Here is a 15,201-nt window from a genome sequence, read left to right as displayed (position 1 = left end):
TTAATTAATTTTTGTTTAATTTGAAGAGCTCAGGTCCTTCCCTCCACCCCATCCTGGCCAGTGCCATATGTTTAAACCACCATCCTTTCCGCATTAATTTCAGCAACGTCTTTTTTTTTTAAGCCAAGTGCCTGTGTAGGTGTAGATTCTGTTTTGCTCTTTGTTCTATTTTGTCTTTCCTTATATCAGTGTTAAAGTGTTATTCAATTACTGTAGCTTTACAGTAGTCTTGATGTCTCAGTGTTATATCCTCCCAGCTTGGTTCAAGGTTGTATGGGCTATTCTAAACCCTTTGCATTTTTACCCAAAATCTTCCTGGGATTGCACTGAATCTATGGATCAATTTGGAGAAAATTGGGATCTTAAAATTATAAGTGTTTCTTTCCATGAACCTGTTGTATGTCTCCACGTACTAGATCTGCTATCTCTTAGACATGTTTAATAGTTCTCTTGCACATCTGTAATTAAGTTTATTCCCAGATACTTGTATTTTCCCCAAAAGTATTGTTTTTATTTATACAGATGTAGGTGGAGTAGGAGATATTCCTTTTTCAATCCAGGGTCTCCATGATGTTGCTCTGTTTATACAAAACACACTGTCAAGTGGCTTCATGGGTTTGGTAAACTAATTATGTCTAGTCTCTCTGTGCTAGAGCAACAAGGTAGATGTCAATTTCTGCTTCTGAAAGAATCTTTAATTTAAGATTTTTCACAGAGTCATATTCATCTGCTCTGTCAGGATCCCTGTTGGTCTTGTTACTATCAGTATGTTGATTGATTCTTTTTGGTGCCTATCTATACAAGCTAGGCAGGATAGGCAAATTGTACGGAGTTAATAACTGGTCTGATGGTTACTGGAAGCAATGGGAGTGTGTGTGTGTGTGTGTGTGTGTGTGGCGGGGACGAGGGAGCGGGAGCTACCAATGATGAGTACAGGGGAACAGTAAGTGTTCTTAAGACGATGATGAGGAAGGTGTAGCTTTTATGACATATTTGATCAATTGAATTGTATCAGAGAGGAATTAATAAGAGGTAAATGATGAGTAGACACAATAGTGGGGCAGGAGGAAAAAAAGGAAAGAAAGAAAAAATTATGTAAATATGCAAATATATAAATATATATGCATTTGTTATACATGTATGTATGAGCAAATGCAACAAGGAAGCAGATGGACTTTTGTCCTCTACTAAAATCTTACCTCAGTACAAGAATGGTTTGTTCTAATGTGGCATTGTATGATATTCACTTCCCTGACATGATCACTGAAGACAAAATTGGTGCATAACCAAGTGTGGTGAAGAAAGCTAATGGTCTCCAGTTATTAAAAGATATAATGCCTTGAGTCTTAAAGGCTTATAGTTAAACAAGAGACCATCTAGCAGGGAAACAACAAAGTCCACATGGAAGACACATACCAGCCTGTGTGATCATGAGGTGTTGACAGAAGAGGTATCAGAAGTTCAAAAACAAGTGACCAAATTGATGTGAAGGGGTGTGGATATAGTGGAGACCCACAACCCACGTGTAAGATAATAGGACAGTCCATCTCAGAAGGGCCACAGGGAAGGGATGATAAAGCCAGCAGGTGGTATAGCACTGATGAACCATATAACTATCCTCTAGTTCTTTAATATTTTCTCGCCTTACTATTATGGTTTTTATCTGTTTTTCCTCATTAATCATGTTAGATTTGTGTATGCACATTTGTATATTTAAGATCATTGGATACATGAAGCTCAGATAGATAACCCTTCAGAAACAGTAACAGGAGTAATGGTTCCCTGACGGTACAGGAAGAGACAGGAGTGGGGAGGGGGAGTGGGGAATAGGGTACAGATAGCATTGATGACTGTAAGACCCCATTCGATGGGATTGAACAGCAGAGTTGTATGTGAATGGATATAGTGGATTGTGTAAGATATGGCAAAAATTATTATAGGGAATATTTAATAATAATAATAGTAAGGGTTTCTGGGCATTAGGGTAGGTGGGGGATGGGTTAAAGGGGAGTTGATATCAAGGAGTTCTAGAAGAAAGAATATGGTTTGAAATTGATTGTTGTAGCAATTGTACATTACTGCTTGATGTGATTGAACTATAAAATGTTAAGATATCTATAAGAGCTCCCAATTAGGTGATTAATTAATAATAAAAAGATTTTCCAACAGTAACTACTCCAACTTCAATGTCTGCAGGTTTGAAGTCAATAGCTAGCACGGTAGACAGGCATACAAACTGCAGTTTCGACTGTCTGTTTAAATGTCCAATCAAATTTATTTACTTTTTCCCCCCAAGGAAACTAGTTGACTCAGTTTAACTCCTGCTATTAAACCCACAGTGGTAACCTGCAGGACCACACTTGTACACCTGAGGGCCTTGTTCTTCATCTATACCATTAAGATCAAATGACAACCAAGATGCCTCGTTTCAGCTTTCTGTGTGTAGACCTGAGAAATAGCTCACAATTCTAGTACAGAGCGTGACCACGGGAATTTCATAGCCATACCTCTATTTTCAATTAGCTGCCTCACAGTGAGCCCTCTATACCTGGGATCTGCTGTCAGCTGTCATCCTGTCATCACACAGCCAGCATTTTCAGTTAATGTGAATAAGTGAGTCACTGTGCTGGAACCCAATAATTTGTCAGGTACCAGTACTTTCTTCTGTGTGACAGTTACTGCAGTCTTTCCTGCTGGCAGCTACTGATGTAAGGCTGCCTGATTAATAGCTTTCATTCACAGAATCACAACCCCGTCTTGTGCCATTCTGAGAGTGGTGCTGAATATTTTCAAAGTCGTGTTTCTTCCTCACAGAATTTTAGTATTTAATCAGAGTAGAGTTACTCTTTTCTCTTTAGCATATGAAGTCAGAGAACCCAACGGCTTGTATGTGGAAGGTCCTTCTTCCATTGTAAAGACCAGGTTGCTCTATGCCCTTATAATAATAAATATAAATCCAAATAAAAAATAAGAGGTCTTAATTGTCCATGGTGAAAATAAGGGAAGAACCTCCCCCTCCCGTTTTTTCATAATTTACCTAAGACAACTTGTGAATATTAATTGAAAAATATGTAAAATTTCCTTCAGTGAGAACCATCTCTTGAAATATAAGGTTCAAAGATGAGCACACCCGTACTTCCCAATTTTCTGGAAGAAAATTAGTATAATGTCAGGTATCCTGCCATAAGTATAGTTAAAATTAGCATTTTTATCTTGAAAACATGAATATAAAGGGTTTTTCAAAATGGCAGGGGGGCCACATCTCACCTTCTCTGGCCCCCAAAGCTGATTGCCACAAGGCAGAGGTTAGACATCCCTCCACCTTCCATCCCTTTTTATCATATTCCTACACCAATCATCTCTACCATAGCACTCGTATTTGGTAGCTGGGTACAGGCATATCTGTTTTGGTTTTGACATAATATGACTGCCAAAGTCAACCTGAGTCATGCATATTCCAGGGACAAGCAGATGGATTCTGGGTCCCCACTTAACTCTAGCCCCAATCCAAGAACAATTAGTTCTAATAACCTGGCCCTGCCTGTAACATGCAGTGTTGGATCAAAGCAGAAATAAAGACGGGCACGGGAAATGTGGTTTAACACCAGCGAGGGTGGGCACCTCGGGCTGTGTGTCTTGCCGATGGCCGCCCTGCACAGTCTTTTATTTTCTCTGCCAGCTAGCATGCACGTATGTACTTCCTCAGAGCAAACAAGGAACACGGGAGCAGACGAAGCACTAAGTTCTCATAATAAACTGCCTAATCAGGAAACTCAACGCGTTAGTCCTTGAGAAGGAGCGCATTGCCCTCGGTCAGGTCCTGCTCCCCAAACGACACCCAAACCGTTTGCAGCCCAGGTATCCAGAAACTCCCTTGTTTGTGAGGGATATCTGGTGTCCATGCGAACAGTCCACTGCCTTCAGCCTCTGTTAACTCCTTCAGGCCCAAACTACTCGATACTCACTGTCATGAAATGATTCCTGAGGATAAGTTTAATGGAAAAAGCAGACGGTGCCCGTCTCTCAATTGGAATAGCGTCTGGGGTCTTACAGACTTGTATTCAAACCAGCAGCCATCTAAGTGATGAGTCAACTAAATCCACATGGAAGAAGCACACCAGCTTGTGTGCTGCAAAGACGACAATTACAAAACTCAAAAATGATTAAAGGAAAAGTATTAGAGCTTAAATTGTGAACACCCAATTTGTAGAAGACTGTGGAGGCCAGTGGGAGCCCAAACCCATCTGCAGAGCATCAAATCAGATTAAGCCACTGGCAGATCCCCTCTAGCCACAGGAAAGCTTTACTGTTAGATAGAGATAATTGTAATCGTGATTATACTGATCGAAATTGATACATGCTCAGTTGACCTCCCTCTTGACCCAACCTGAAATTTTTCCAGGTGCATATATTTCTTGCTTGTTCCATGACAGAATTTCTTCCCTGGCATTTTAAATACTGATGGTGGTCTTTTCTTTCTTAAGCATTATTTGTATTTTTATCTTCTTCTTGTACTATTATTATTTTATCCTTACCTCTTTGTTTTTGTTGGATTCTCCAGTTTGTGACGCACAGAAGGATAGATGCAGAGAGATTATAACTCAGGCAAGGGTTTATAGAGGAGGTAGGGGTGGGAGGTAACAGATAAGGAAGGTGAGGGGGCTGGGGGAACAAAGTATGCAGGAGGGGGAAAGGAGCACTAGAACTGATGGTGATTACACAGCTCATTTTAAAAGCAATTTAACCATGGGGGAAAAAATGTTCTAAAATTGATTGGAGTAATCATTGTACAGCCCTTGATATGATTGAACTGTTGAATTGTATATGTGGATTATGTGCCAATAAAACTGTAAATAAATAAATAAGATTTTAAAAGAAAGAAATCACAATTATTATCATAATTCAGAGAGCTTGTAAGCTTGCCTTCAGCCAAGTCTTGATTGGATATTAAAAAGGAAGTTAGGCATTGCCTGGAAGGAACAGGCATAGTTTTAAGCTGGACACTTAGGAAGAGTTGGAGGCTTGGGTGGAAACTTGAGGGCCTCCCCAGAATTGCTGAGAGAACAGGAGATTTACATTTGAAAGGGAGATCAACAGAAAAAAGAGACGGGGATTTTTCATTTTGAGCAAGCATTTTGCCATTGGATGAATCAATGCAGAAAGTGTCTGTGCACCTCAGAGAACATCCCCTTCTGGCACCGAGAGTTCAAGGAAAGCAGCAAGCAGCAGCCCGGTAGGCTCATTGTGGGAGCCATCTGGGTTCACTTGTAGAGAAGTGGGGGAATAGCAGAAGGGAAGAGACAGGATGATTTGGCCATGTTCCTTGAGACGGGCCTGGTTCACAGAGGCTAACGATGCAGGAGAAGAGGAAGGGCTGGTTGGCCTGAAGTTAGGTTGTGTGGCTAGCCTACAGTCATGATCTAGCCAATGGCAGACTTGGGCTGAAATTAACACTGTGATCTGGTATAAACTGCTGAAATTTAATGGCTTGCTCTGGATTGGACTATGCTTATGGATGTAGATGACCAAAGTTCCAATCAGAAATGAAAATTCCTCAGATCAAGAAATCCACTTGTCTCCTCAGAGTATTGAATTGATTTAAACAAACTCACTGCCATCATGTCAACGCTGACTCATAGTGACCCCCCTGTGGATTTCTGAGACTGTAACTATTTATGGGAGTAGAAAGTCCAGTCTTTCCCATAGAGCTACTGGTGGTTTTGAACTACTGACCATGTACATTGCAGCCCATCTCGTAACCACTACATCACCAGGGAGCCTGGATTGATTACGGATGACAATTTAGAAGTTGGATATCTAAAAGAAGTATTTCAGTCATGTAGTGGCTATATAAAGGTATATAGTGGCTGGCTTATCAGCTTTACAGGTGTTCACAGTAAAGTTATTGAATGAATGAAGAAAACAATGACTCGACAAGCCAGAGGGGTGGCCTGCAATGAAGTGAGTTATTTAATATGGCTCCTCTATTGTTACTCCAGCAGACAACTTTCATTTTCCTGACAGTCTAAATAAGGAGGGGAATATACTGATAGGATGACATAGTTCAGCTGTGAGTGATTGTGACCAGGGTTAATTGGTGATTCCCATCCTTTTGGGTATAAAACCAGCCATTTCAGAAGCAGAAGGGAGAAATTTCACTACCAGCAAAGGAAAAGAGCCCAAAGTGGAGTACATCCTTTGGACCTGAGATTCCCTGCATACTGAACTTTACTGATCCAGGCAACAGCGGTGACACTAGCAGAACAGCAGCAGCAGAATCAGGAGTCAGAACATGAGACAAAGTGGTGAGGTTCCCTGCCCACAGAGCAAATAAAGCTGAATGCTTTGGGCCAGGTGGCCAGCTGGTGGAGTGGGATGCCTCTGAGCACTTAATTGGGGAAGCTGGGTGCCTTTGGCTTGAGGCTTATCAGGGAGTGGCATTCCCTTTGGACATTTATTGGCAGCCCTAAAACAGCAGAGGCTAGACTAAGTGGTTGAAGGGTAGGGAGTGGCCTGCCTGTGCATATCCTGTGTGGACAACTGTATCATGAGCATTTCTCACTTTAATTGTAACCTCCTAACATCCCTAATAAACCCTGTAGTCATGAGTATCATCTGTGAGTTTTGTGTGGTCATTTCTTTCTCTTTTTTTAATTTGAATTTTATTTTATTGGGGGCTCTTACAGCTCTTATCACAATCCATATATATTCCCATTTTGTCAAATATATCTTTATATATGTTGTCATCATGTTCAAAGTATTTTCTTTCTACTTGAGTCTCTGGCATCAGCTCATTTTCCCCCCTCCCTCCCCTATGCCCCCTTGATAATGTATAATTCTTTTTCATGTTTTACACTGCTGTCTCATTTCACCCACTTTCCCTCTGGGAGGGGGCCATACGTCGGTCATTGTTGGTGTGGCCATTTCAATGGCTTATGGAGCCCAACCGAAAAGTTGAGTGCAGGAAAAGTCGAGTGCCCTGGGAGGAAGAGTTGGTGTCAAAGTAGGACTAGGAAGGTTGAGCGTGAAAGCATGTCTGACCCTGTCTTGTAGCAATCAGGCTTGCGAGCTGGAGGAAGTCAGATGTGGCCCACACACCATTTTTTGTTTGTTTTTCTCATGGTTGGATCCCCTCAGCAACATAAAATGTCAAATTCATTTGGCTGTGTAATTTCTTCATCAAATTTCCTATAATGCATCCCATAACCTGAAGTTTGGTTTCAAAACAATTTAGTCTGACAAAGTTGGTTAAACCCCAACACTCAGTTTAATTGTACATGGTTGGTAGCAGGGGCTTCTTTAAATCGTTTTGATTGAGTCACAACTTTGTAGCCTACAAAATAATTTCCTCTTGTGAAGTTTTGCTAACCTGGGAGCAGTTTCAAACCACCAGTCACTCCTCAGGGGCGAAAAGAAGAAGCTTTCCACTCCCATAAAGATCTGTAGTCTCAGAAACTCACAGGGGCAGTTCTACCCTGTCCTGTAGAGTCACTCTGACTCAGAATTGACTTGATGGAAGTGAGTTTGGGTTGGAGGAGCTTGTTAGAAATGCATTATCTTAGACCCCAAGGCAACCCCAAAACCTCTTGCTGCTGAGAAGATTAGCAACCCAACGGGATTGAGTAGAATTACCCCACAAGATTTCAAGACTCCAACTCAGTGGTTCTCAACTTTCCTAATTCCGCCACCCTTAATACAGTGCCTCGTGTGGTGGTGACCCTCAACCATAAAATTATTTTCGTTGCTACTTCATCATTGTCATTTTGCTACTGTTCTGAATCAATGTAAAAATCTGATATGCAAGATGTATTTTCATTGTTACAAATTGAACATAATTAAAACAGTGATTAAACACAAAGCATAGTGATTAAACAACAATATGTCATTATATATTGTGAAATATTTCTAATTATAAATAAATGAAATTTTGTCTTGGAAGCATGGTGTAGCATGGGTAATAGTCTACACGCTGGGTACTCATGTGGGCATATCTGCATGTGGGCAGACCCACCTGGAGACACATAGAGGAGCAGCGTCTGGGTTCTTAAGACCATGTGTTTTCCGACATTCTTAGGCGACCCCTGTGAAAAGTCGTTTGCCCCCCAAAGGGGGTCGAGACCCACAGTTTAAGAGCCGCTGCTCTAACTCTTTACAGAAGCTGATAGACAGCTCTTTCTCCTGCAGAACTAATGGTGGATTTGAACCTCAAGCCTTTTAGTTAACAAAGCTGAGTGCTTTAACCACAGCACCAAAAAAATCAGACCTATTTGTTAGGTCAGGTTCCAGTTGGAGGACATTAGAAAATCCTGCCTGCCCCTGTGGGACCCAGACCACTAACTTCCAAAGGCCCCACCCAGATCAATGAGCCATATGCCTTGGCACCAAGGGAAATGATCATGGCACCATCCTACCTCTGAATTTTTATGGATGTAGGTGGCTTAGAGCTCCCTAAACTGCAACTCCTACCTGCTTCCCCCACCTGCAGCTTCTACCCCTCCCTTTATTGTTTACCCTCCTGACTAGCTTAAAACTTGCTCTCCCCCCCGAAAAGAATTTGTTCCAAAGGACGACATTGACTCTGCAGCTCTGGGAGATGGACATATTTGATCAGAGCACAAGGGAGCAGATGAAGGGGCAGGAGGAGAGAGTGGAGCACAGCCTGGCCCACCAGGCCGTGATGATGTTCCTGAGTAGAGCAGCCAGTCCACAGAGAGAACAACATGGCTGGCCCCACTATGAGACATGATGCCCCTCAGTGACTAAGGGCGATACAGGGGACAGCACCGGAGACACAGTGTGGGAATTGCACCTGACCTGATCCCACCACACCGAGGCAAATCACTGGGGGAGTGCAGCGGAACAGCAAGGGAATGGAGTGGCAAGGTCCCCAGGGAATGCTGAAAGTGGACTTTGGGGCCAGGGCGTGGTGCCCCAACAGACTGGACTGGAAAACGCTCCTAAGGGCCAGCAAACGATTCCTGAACTAACTATAAGCTTTTCTCTTGTGAAAAAAAAAACAAAACTTGCTCTCCAACACAGATAAACGGGACTACTTGGACTCCCCCAATGGGGACCTGTGGAGTTCATCCAGTCTGGGAGTTCAGGGCTCCCGTATCTCTCCCTTTCCCTTCTCTCCCTCCCTGACAGCGCGACTTGGCTGGGAAGCACAGAATCAACTTCTCCTTTTCCTACTCGCTGGCCTTGGTTTTGTCTTTGCAGGGAATTTAATATTACTGACTCAGAACTGGAATTTCGAGATAATTCTCATCACCAAAGAAGACATTCAGGAGGCCAACAAATATGTGATGAAATGATCTGCTCATGACCATTAGCCATTGAAAAGATGAACTCAGAACACTGAGGTATCTTTTACTCTCGCATCAGTCACAAAGTGCAAGCACAAACACTGGTGTGAGGGTGTGGAGAGACAGGAACTCTCATACGCTCCTGGTGAGGCTGTAAAAAGGTGCAACCATCAAGAGTCCAGGTTTCACGCTAAAAGAAACATTCTTCGATGATTCCCAGAGGTGGCGGGGAGAGCCGGTAAATCACTAAATGAAAGGTAGACACATTAATGGGTAAAGTGGAAGACAATGTACATTAAGAAAGAGCTCAGCAAAACTAATGGAGGCAGGGAAGTAATGGGGGTGGAGGGCAAGCGTTAAAGGCAACAAAAGTAAAGGTTACATACACCAGAAAAGAAAAAGAAACTCCTGCCATCCAGTCAATGCTGACTCAGTGACCCCTGTGGGTTTCTGAACAAGAAAGGCATGAGGTTTTTTACCAAAAACTGGCACACTGACATGGCTGCATGAGCGGGTGCATTGTCACAGTGGAAAAACCAGTCCTGTCTGCTACAAATCAGGCCTTGTTTGTCGCACACTGTTACGCAATCTTTTCAGAACCTCTAAATAGAAAGCTTGATTAACAGTCTGACCTTGTGGAACAAACTCAACATTTTCATCCATTTGGGAAGTTGACAGACATCCAGAACGAGGTTGGCCAGCAATCGACATTTCACCTTTGTTGAAATGAGAAAACCGCTCATATACTTGAGTGTTTCCCCATAGTTCTGCCCTTGTAAGCTGTGTTAACGGCACAAGTTTCTGTCACATTTTCCCTGAGCAGGAAACAAAATTTAACAGCTGCATGCTGTTCTCTTAAATCGGCCATCACAAAAAGTGAGGTTTGAATGAAACTACTATTATGAATAAATTCCCTGTGACCAGAGAGAACCTTCCCTGGAGATGCTACTGGGTGCACTAACTCAAGAGTAAGTTGCTTGATGCTTGCCTAAAGGGAAAAATGCATTCTATGAAAACTCCACTCCATCCAGAGCAATTCTGGGGGGGGGTTTGGAGGGGGGTATCCCCTCGTATTTATCAAAGCAGACTGCCCTTCTTCCTTCCATGGAGTGGCTGGTGGGCTCAAACTGCTAGGTAGCAGCTGAGCACTCTAACTGCACCATCAGGACTCCTAGGGAGTCAATGGACCTCAGTATTTTTCAAAAGTCCCTTAAGTTGTTTTCAACTAGTTGAGAACTAAGTGCTCTATACCAGTGTTCTGCTTTCATCCAGGACTCAAGTCACTTCTGCTCTGCCTCCTTCCTCTTTATTACCCTGTGAGGTGGAAGACGAGTCCAAGGCTGTAGTGGTTCGGGGTTGGCAGCTAACCACAGACTAGCAATGGCATTTTGAAAACACGAGCTGTTTTGCAGGAAAAAGAAGAGGCTTTCTACTCTCGTAAAGATTTATGGTCTTGGAAGCCAACAGAGGCAGTTCTACCTTACCCTCGAAAATCACTGAGTGGACTTGATGGCAGGGAGTTTGGATGAATAAGAAGTAGAGCCCTGGTGGTGTGATGGGTTACAACTTGGGTTGGCTGCTAACCACAAAGTGAGCAGTTCAAAACTACTAGGTGCTCCATGGGGAAAAGACGAGGTTTTCTGTGTCCATAAAGACTTACAGCTTCAGAAACCCACTGGGGGAGTTCTATTCAGTCCTACAGGGCCACTCTAAGTCAGCATTGACTTGATAGCAGTGCTTTTTGATTTGTCATGAATAGGCATCAAGTTGATGGTGGGCACACATAGCCAGGTACCGTCTAATCCACCCGCACAGTGCCTTTAACATGAGTCCCCATCTCCTTAGCCACACTAACCAAACCAAGTCTCCCTTATAGATACTTCTTTATCACATTACTTGGTTGTATCGATCACATATCAGTGCCTACAGTTTCCTCTTTCAGGAGAGCTTGGACATTATTTTATTGCAAACTATACCAGCTCCCAAAACAGTATCTGACAAATAATGGGCACTCAATTATTTATTGACTCTCCCTGTTCACTTCCATCACTCAAGTACGTACATGCCTCTTAGCTAAAATTACCACTTAACTTCCCCCGCCCCAGTATTACATGTTTATTGATAGATACAAGTATATAAGGTCAAGGTATAAACATGACTGGATAATTTAAGTAAACTTTATTTCCCTCCGGTAAGCACTGAATTGCTATTGAGGTTAGATAGGCATTGGACTGCTACCAAAAGTCTGAGGTTTAAACCCGCCAGTTGCTCCAAGAGAGAGGTGAGGTGAGGTTATCTGCTCCTGTACTTACAGCCTTGGAGCTTGAATTAGTCTGGGTTGACTAGAGAAATTAATTCATAGACATGCATATATGTATAAGAAAGAGCTTTCTATAAAAAAGCAGTTGTACATTGAGAGAACATCCTAGCCCAGTCCTGATCCAGACTGTACATCCGATATTAGCCCATATGTCTGATACCAGTCTGTAAATTCCTCTTCAGATTCAAGCAACACATGCAATGATGCCAAATGCAGGAAGATCACAAGCCAGTGGGTGGAAAGTCTTGTGGATCCAGTGGTTGTGGAAGCATCTTAGCTCTGACGTGGGTCTCCACGTGGCTCCTCCAGCTTCAAGGCTCTGGCTGCCATCAGCATAGCTCCATGTGGCTTGTCAACAGGAATATCTTGCAGGGAGATCAAGCAGAGTGTGTGTGTGTCCTGCCTCCAGAGAACTAGTTATCTCATAGCATCTCCAAATGAGGTCATCAAACAGCAACCTCATCGACAGACTAAACTCCACCCCTTCACTCTTAATAGTGTCAAGTTGGCACCAGATTATGTAACTACCACAAAACCTTATATAGGGCTGCTATGAGGAAGAATTGACTTGATGGAAGTGGGTTTTAGAATTTCAATACTAAAATAAGAGGGACCAAGGAAAAATTTCACCATTAACTTCACAACCACATTAAATGACCATTTTCATCATATCCCTGACAAAATTGTTTTGATTCTCCTGGAATTCGGGTTTCTGGGCTGTAGAATTGGCTGTAACAGACAAGTGGTGGTAGCTGTGTGTCACTGACTCACTGTCATCAAGTCGATGCCAACTCTCAGCAATCCTACAGGGCAGGGGAGAACTGCCCCTGTGCGTTCCCGAGACTATAACTCTTTATGGGAGTAGAAAGCCTCATCTTTCTCCTGAAGAGCAGCTAGTGGTTTCGAACTGCTGACCTTGTAGTTAGCAGCCCAATGCATAACAACTACACCACTAAGACGACTATCATGGGCCATAGGAGGATATTTCAGACCTGATCTGGGATTGGATCCTGCTTTTGGCTGTTTGCTGTATAACCTTGAACAAATCAACCTTTCCAAGACTGTTCCAAACCAAACCAAAGTCCCTCGCATCAAGCTGATTCTGACTTACGGCAACCTTATGTGTGAAAGAGTAGAACTGTCCCATAGAGTTTTCTGGGCTGTCATCATTACAGAAAGGAGCTCTAGTGATGCCGTGGTTAAGCATTGGGCTGCTAACCGCAAGGTTGATGGTTCAAACCATCAGTTGCTCCACGGGAGAAAGATGAGGCCTTAAAGATTTATCGTTTCAGAAATCCTATGGGAAGTTTTTATGAGTCGAGGTTGACTTGATGGCAGTGAATTTGGTTCATTTAATCTTTCCAGAAGCAGATGACCAGGCCCTGGAGCCACTGTGGGCCCAGTAGTGTTACGATGATTGCGTCCACTCAATTATGGAGTGTCTGGAAAGCTTCCCAGAGGAAGTGGCTTTTAAAACAAATCTGAAGGATGAGAAGTAATTAAGTGAAGAGGGGGATGGAAGACAGGGAAAAGTCCCAAACAGAAAAGGACAGTTAGGTGCAAAGGGTTTAGGGCTCGTTTTCTGGTGGGAACCTGAACTAAGGATGAAGTGTCCTGGTGCCCATTGCAGCCGCAGCCTCCACTCACATGGAACAGACCCCACAGCTAAGATTCGCGTGGACTTGGAGGGCAGCGAGCCAGATGTCTCCTTTCACATCCCGATCATGGATCATCGTCCAGAATCAAAATCCTTTTGTGCTGGTGGTGACAGGAGCTCCGGTGGCATAGTGGATTACACCTGGACGGCTAACGGGAAGGCCAGCCCTTCGAAACTTTCTGCTCCTGTAACGAGTCACAGTCTCTGAAACCCCCCGAGGTGGCTCTGCTCTATCCAGAGGGTTGCTGGGAGTTGGGATCCACTCGATGGCAGTAGGTTTGGTGGGGTGGGGTGAGGACTATATGAGGGGGCATTGGCTTCCTCCAAAGGCTGTGAGTTGGCAGTGATGGCAATTGTTTTCTTCTGTACTTTTGCTTCTGAACTTCTACTTGGTGCGTGCTAAACAGACTCTATGATTTTTTTTCTCTGTAGGGTTTCTGCTTCCCATAACTGTATCCTAGAACTATTATGTCAATGATCCCCAAGCTCAGTGTCAAATAGTAAGGAACTAAAATTTCCTCAGTTCCCTCACACAGCTTCAGAACCATTAATCTTAGTAGAAAACAGAACCCTGGCATAGGGGGTTTCCTCTCTCTGCCCACGATAAGGTCAGCGGTTCAAATGCTGCTACTCTGCTGGAGAAAGATGAGGCTGTCTGCTTCTGTAAAGATTTAAAGTACCAGAAATCCTATATAAGACTAACATGCGTTGGAGTGTTTACACTAAAAAAAAATCTTCCTCTGTAACTGTCTTTATGAGCTAACCTATCACTTACACCTCAGTGCCACTGCATCCATTCAGCCTCAGAGGGACCCTATCTAAGTCACCAAGCCCATAAATCTAAGAGTAGACAGTGTCATCTTTCTCTTGAGGAACAAGGATGGGCTTGAACTGCTGACCTTGAGGTTAGCAATCTAACACTACCCCACAATGTCACCAGGGGCCCTTTATAAGGAATCTCTGAGAAGGCAGCTCTTTACCAGAGTAGACAGTTTCACCTTTCTACCAATGGAGGGCTGGTGAGTTTGACTCACCCACCTTGAGATCAGCACCTGGACTCCTAACTCCACACAGACCCGCTCCACTGAAGTCCTGCTGTCTCCTGCACTCCCTACTGATAGAGCTGCCCCAGGCCTTTCAGTGACTGCAACTTTTTGTTTCACCCCAAATCATTTTATTGGGAGCTGATACAGATATCATTTCATTCCATAGTTCAATCACATTAAGCAGTATTGTACAATTGCTACCACAATCAGTTTCAAAACATTCCCTTCCTTCTTGAACGCCTTGAGTTCAGTTCCCTTTTGGTCCCCAATCCCTGCAACTCTTTACAGGAGTAGAAAGCCTCAATTTTCTTCTGTGGGAAACAAAGATTTCTCCCAAGTTGTTTCCACCAAATACATGCCAAACTTAGCTGCTTGCTACACATGGTAAATGACTATACACTTGGAGGTCAACAGATGTTGTAGATCAGGCGTTATTCTCCCTAAGGGTTATCAGCCATCCAGTGCAATCAGACTGTATAGTTTGTCCCACCCTAAGTAGGACCCACTCCCTTCTGATAAGGATAGTAATAAATTGTTTCCCTGAAGGAGAGCCCAGGAGGTCAAGCCCACTCAAGGGTGACCAAGGTTAGGCCGCCATCATGAATCTAGGGTCCGCCCATCTTGTCACATGTATACCCCTAGTCCCTCCCCTTCTTATTGTATATCCCTAGTTCATCCCCTTCCTGTTATGCTTATGCCCATGGTATATCCATATTAGGTTTCTTTCTCCGGCCTAAATCTCAGCCTCGGTCCTTGGCTCCACGCGAGAAAGATTTCACGCCGAAGCCAGGCTCGTGATCCAAGTGAATTTAATGAAAGTTCAAAGAAGCATCAGGTTTTACGCGGCACCCATAGGATTCCTCTGACCATGCG

General features: G+C 43.4%; 1 pseudogene; it reads right to left on the bottom strand.

Moving 5' to 3' along the window:
• Window positions 1-635: 635 nt before the first annotated feature.
• On the bottom strand, window positions 636-2,572 carry LOC142426313 (proteasome subunit alpha type-6-like; annotated as a pseudogene).
• Between the last annotated feature and the right edge of the window lie 12,629 nt (window positions 2,573-15,201).

Source organism: Tenrec ecaudatus, chromosome 14 (genome assembly GCF_050624435.1).
Source record: "Tenrec ecaudatus isolate mTenEca1 chromosome 14, mTenEca1.hap1, whole genome shotgun sequence".
NCBI lineage: Eukaryota > Metazoa > Chordata > Mammalia > Afrosoricida > Tenrecidae > Tenrec > Tenrec ecaudatus.
Note: the sequence above shows the minus strand (reverse complement) of the source record. Positions and strands in the feature narration are given on the sequence as shown.